The sequence below is a fragment of the Mesoplodon mirus genome, assembly GCF_964341445.2.
Source record: "Mesoplodon mirus genome assembly, contig: HAP1_SCAFFOLD_2047, whole genome shotgun sequence".
In the NCBI taxonomy this organism is placed as follows: domain Eukaryota; kingdom Metazoa; phylum Chordata; class Mammalia; order Artiodactyla; family Ziphiidae; genus Mesoplodon; species Mesoplodon mirus.
This window is the reverse complement of record NW_028294381.1, coordinates 28,699-34,698: the sequence shown is the minus strand read 5'-3', so window position 1 is coordinate 34,698 and position 6,000 is coordinate 28,699.

Genomic DNA, 6,000 nt, shown 5'->3' with positions numbered 1-6,000 from the left:
CTGATTCGACATTCATTCTCTACATCGTTGTTTTTTATCAATAATTACTAGAAACTTTGACGGAAAAAACCTTTTACTTTCCTGTCATATAAAGCCAAAAAATTTTGAAGAAGATGGATTTTAATAAACATGGGGCGTTGAAATTTCATAATTCAAAAGAAAATGTGATTCAAATAAAGCAATCATTGCGCCAGCCGCGACGCAGACGCACTGCGATAGGTGTTTTGGGTGCGTGGTATCATCCGGCTAATATCTTTTAGATTTGCTATAGTTTATTTCTGTAATTATTATTGTATGGCTATGTACTGTGTTTAAGGCATAGAAGCAGTTCTTTCGATGTATACTCATTACTCTTGTTTTTAATCTTTTACAGAATTTTCTTTCTATCTTGGTATAAAGGCAGAGCTTTCTTGATTTATTGTCAATTCGTGTGTCTAATAACATCCAAACAATTTCATCATGATTATACACAAGAGTGACACACTGGGTTCTGCTCACTCTACGAATTTGCTGAACATCATATATTTCTTTTAGGATCTTCGTGAAGAATTGTGACCATCGGGTCGATGGTCTTCGTTCTGTGCGTTTGATATCCTGGGAATCTAATCGGTAACGGTTCTTGTCTATGAATTGTGGCTCATTCGCATCACTTGTCCGGCGCACTTGAGTTTTAAATTTTAGCATATACAACGGCATTTCTAATCTAGTTCCATCGCTGACGTAAGTCAGGGCTTAGGATTTTCTCTCTCGTTATACAGGTTACTTCTAACAATGCGTTTTCGACTGTGCGTTCCATAAGGCTGGGTGGTCATGCATCCTGGTTACGTAATGACTAGTTCTCTGATAGATACGTTAAAAAAAAAAGAAGAATCGCTTCGTCAAAAAGCTTTTCTACAGGTGTTCTTCGCCGTCTTCACAACATTCTCGATACTCTTAGAATGATTACCATGCTATCCGCTTTCAGCCTCTCAGCTTCGGAACTAAGTCGTTCATTGTGTTGACTTCTCGACTCAGGTACACGAAGTTAGAACATTCGGAGATATTTATTCTGTTGAGCATTGCAATTGGTGCAAATCGTTCAATTTTGCGTCTACCGTAGACGGTCATATAGGCAGATATGAATAGCAGAGAAGGATTCGAAACTGAAGTCACTATTGTCGTTCAGGAATCTAAAAAATCACCTCACAAAACTCTCGAGGTATTTCGAACTAATTCTAAAAATCTAAAGAACCGCAAGAAGAAAAACTGCCTCGTCATCAGACGTGTCTTCGCACCATATCTTGGAATGATATTTTTATCCGATGGAGGCACTTACCACCGCTATTACTCACTTCTCATCCGCCCTTAACACCTAAACAGTGAGCCTTCACCATTATCTGCCAGACCTAACCGGGGAATCCATGTCTGCTGAATATGTTGTTTCTGATGCGATTGAAATTAACTTTTAGAACTTCTTCTGTTGGAGTTATTGCATTGTTTTGAGAGAGCAGTATGTATTGTGTGGATACCACATAAAATAGCCATCTACAAAATGAAAGTTCTATAACGCTATTCCGGAAAGCAACTGTTGACTTCGATCAATAACTTATAATTTTGTTAACATGCAGTTGTGTTCATACTGTTTTGTTTGACTTTTTTCTTTTTGAGTCACACCTTATAAATGTACATTGCTTCATGATATATCGTTTTGCCGTGAAGAATTTAGACTGCATATCTAACACAACTATTTCTAGCATTTTCATTCAGAAGTCTGAAATGGCCAGCAACAATAGCATTCAAGAGAGAGCAGTTGGCAATTCTGGTCGAATGGGCGTATATAAATCTAATAGTAGTCCGGCCCGGTTAGTCGAATGATTTGTAGCATTCATGAAGTGTTGTTTTTTTTATTATTGTATAATAAGAGAAAAACTGATGATAAGTGTTTAGTAATCTAATTAACGTATTCCATTTTGCACACCAATGATGTAAGTGGAGCTTCAATGTTTGGTAACAAAAATTTTAGAATTCGATCGAGGCCCATTTTCGTCTGAAGCCCGATGCTGCTTTGGGTGACTTGAAAAAAAAATTTGCCACTAGTGCAGGATTAGATTTGCTATCCTTGCGGTAACTTTCCTTTTTCATATCACACTATCAGCTTCTTAGGTCTGATTGATGTTTGGTTCTAATCGAAATAGTAACGACTCTATTTGCTTTGCAGGTTTCTATTCGACAGTCGTCGAATCAATGACGAAGACACGCCGCGGACACACGAAATGGAAGATGGCGATACGATAGAGGCAATACATTTATACCAAGAAGTTTTTCTCTGCATACGAAGAAAATTTTGTTTCATTAGTTTATTACAAAGTAATTGCGTTGAGGTTAAATTGGACTATTTTTAAAAGATTAACATATATATATATATATAATGTAGATTGTTGTTTGTCGCGCTTTAGCTCTTCAAACTTCCGAGATAAGTCTGCGAAAGAGCAGTGTTTTTTTTAGATCACATATACAGGATTGTCTAGCGTGAGGAATCGATGAGACACTATTGTTTTTATTATTTATTAATCACAAAATTACGGTTGAATTTGATCTGTGTAAATGTACTTGTTAATTCTTCTTCTTTGAACAAACACGAGGTTGGTAAACAATTTTATTCATTGGGCTGACGTTTCGGCCGCATCGCCTTCTTCAGAGCCTGGAAAGGTCGACTGACAACGATCTACCAAGCCAAACACGCCAACAAATTAAACAGAGAAACTCAAAAACCAAGTTCGAAACGCATAAATAACATCAAATACTCGCAACTTCTCCGCCTGCTCCCACGACCTACATTAAGTTCACCCGAGAAACACCTAAAGAGGATTGACTTTCCATTTTTAAACGTTCAGGTTAGCGTACTTTATAAACAGCTATGCTACGAAGTGGTACCGTAAGCAAAGTAATAAAAACATATTGGTTCATTATCTCTCGTCTCATCCTTCAGAAACAAAGAGAGCACTTATAAGAAACATGTTTCCTACGGCCTCCGGTGTGTGTACGGGAGGAGAACAGAGAGAAGAATCACTCGACTTGGCACGGAAAATAGCCATTTCCAACGGTTACAACGTCGTAGCTTCTCGGGATAAGTTTAGAGGAAAGGCGATGAGCTATAATCATGGGTCTAGCAATAATAAAATCCCTTTCCAAATACCCTTCATTTCGAACGAAATAAGCATAGCTATTAAAAGATGCTTAGGAAGGGCGGGCTTAGAGAAATCAGTGGTAGTTATAGAAATACCACCGAACAATCTACGTCGCCAATTGATTCAAAACCGCTTGTACGACCGTCTATGCACAACGCAGAAATGCACGATTTGCCCTCAGGGCAGAGACGGTGATTGCATGATCTCGGGTACAGTGTAGCTGATTTCTTGCAAAACTTGCGGGGACGAATATATTGGCGAAACGGGAAGACCTCTTTGTGTCCGCATAAAAGAACACCTAGATGGTAAATTTAAAAGCAAGGCTAACACTCCACTAGGCACGCATAGGACACAAAGACACAACGGAGAGGATTTTGATGTTAAGGTTAATATTCTTGCACAGGAAGATAGTATATCGGCACGCAAAGTTCTTGAGGCATTTTGGATTAAATTCAAAAACTCAAACATGAACCGCAAGAAGAGTGCCTCCTAATCACATTGGTAGATCGTTGTCAATCGACCTTTCCATGCTCTGAATAAGGCGATACGGCCGAAACGTCAGCCCAATAAATAAAAATGTTTACCAACCTCGTATTTGTTCAAAGAAGAAGAATTACCAAGTACTAAACAATGCCGTGGTTAAAGGACAGTCGGTCATGGAAACTGTGTAAAAGTAATTCGATCCTATCAGTATCCTTTTGCTGAGCAGGTACCATAACTAGCGCTTTCAGGTCTACCAAGAACAACTTGGAAGGTTCATCGTGAATTTTTCTCCAAACGAACTTCCAAAGCAGTTTCATTCTTTTTCTTGTCATCGTTAATATGGAATAATTTTAACTGAATAAATATTTCAATCTGAGGTATATTTATAAAATTTTACCTGTTCTTCCTATATACATCACATACCTTTGGTTGTGATTATCAAGTGTTTGGATTTTTAGAAGATAAACCATTTTATCTCCGTTTAACCATTTGACCATGATGTAATTTTGAATGTAATTATACCTTAGTTCTCAGAGGTGATGACATAGTCTCATTTGTAGCAAAAAGTGCTTATCCGAGATCGTAGACCATGAGGTTTATCTTTTCAACATATATTATCTACCTTGCAAGAGTTTTCGCTTCTTTGCTTTCTATTGCTCAATTGTAATTTTTTCTGATGTTTTGTTAAAGTCGTAAGTTAATAAAGCAGAAGTTAGATGTTTAAGTACTCACATAGTACGTAAGCCATTGTCTATTGGAAAACAATCTAGATGTTTTTCTATTTTCATAAAAAACAAGCGAACTTTGTGGAACTCTTTACCATTGAGAATCAAATTTAAGTCAAAATTAACTAGACTTCTTTCACACAATTGCAAGCTTATCGTCATATACTCGTGAAATTAGTATCTCGTTCGCAACAAATTGTAAATTTAACTGGACCTTATTTAAATTGATAACAACGGATTTGTTTTGTTATATTGACGTTTTCCACGGATCTCCCTCACTGAAGGATCGCAAGCCGTATAGTGGCCAGGTTACGTAGCGCGTCCCCAAGTGGCGGATGGGGTGTGAAATGCGGACCAAAAGTGACCTTGTGCTTCTCAGAACGCAGGTGGACAAGTGGGATGGATTTCCGTTTTCCGCTGCGCCGATTTGGCACAAATTTTTTGACCTACGTAGATATATTCGTGCATTCGTGTGTGAATAGCTGAAGTAATTAGGTGCGGTATTAGTAACGTCTTTCAGTCATGGATTCTGTCCTACGTTCGCCGGCGCTAAAAACAGTGTATCATAGACGTCTTTCACTTACTCGCCTTCCAATTCGATCTGCCATTTGCCTCTTTCACTGAGGAAGAAGCGGATCAACTGACCAGTTCGTTTCTGTAAGTGTTCATAATGTCAAATATATGGCAAAGAATTGCTGTAATTTTCTTCCAGGAAGTACTCAACTGGATACACGTATGCGTTCAGGTGGATTTTTCGCTTCACTTTTTTCATTATGTGATTTTTAGTATAAATTTCCAGTATCTACAACCCCGATAATCTCTCTGCATGAAAGGTTCGAATGTCAACAACAATGTGTTACAGATTACACGTCTTGAATATGATCCGTATGATTCTCCGGCTAACAGTATTATTTGCAAGGTGAACTTATTTATTTTTAACTTTTTAAAATGTTGTTTACTAAAGGGTTGTATTCTTTTGTCTAAAGGGAATCAGTGTTGTTTCTACGTTGCTCAATGCTGCATTTTGGCTACTTGATTTGGTCACTATATCCTTGTTGAGGAATGTTGGACTGTTGTCGTACAATGCTACTGAGTGCATTTTGTGCTTAAGTATGTTACTTATCAATTTTCTGCAATTAGAAATACTTGAGTAAGGTTATAAGCCTAATATATTGTACTTTAGTTCGGGGTATTTGTAGTTATATAGTCTATGTTGGTACGTCAGTTTCTTCTATGCGAACCATCTTCGTTCTCGCTCTTCCATGTGTGAAGTGCTGTCTGTCATTGTTTTGAGGTTACTTTACACGATTTTTAAGATTCTTAGTGTTCCAGGTGTATAAAATTACGTTTTTAAAGTGTTTCGTCTTACGATTCCATAGTTTTATTTTAGTAAATCTTACTATTGTTGCCTTCTTCACATTTCGAAGCTCTTTTAATCGCTCATATTACCTACGTTTAAAATAAAAATGCCAAGAAATAAATAGGCGAAACCTACTAGCATATTTAGAGCATGTCGAATGACGAGAAGCTGAAACCACGCGGTTTTTTTTCAGAAAATGCAACGACCGGTGCGTTCAGTTGAACAAGCATCATTTCATTTTTGACATTATAAGCAATACCACTGT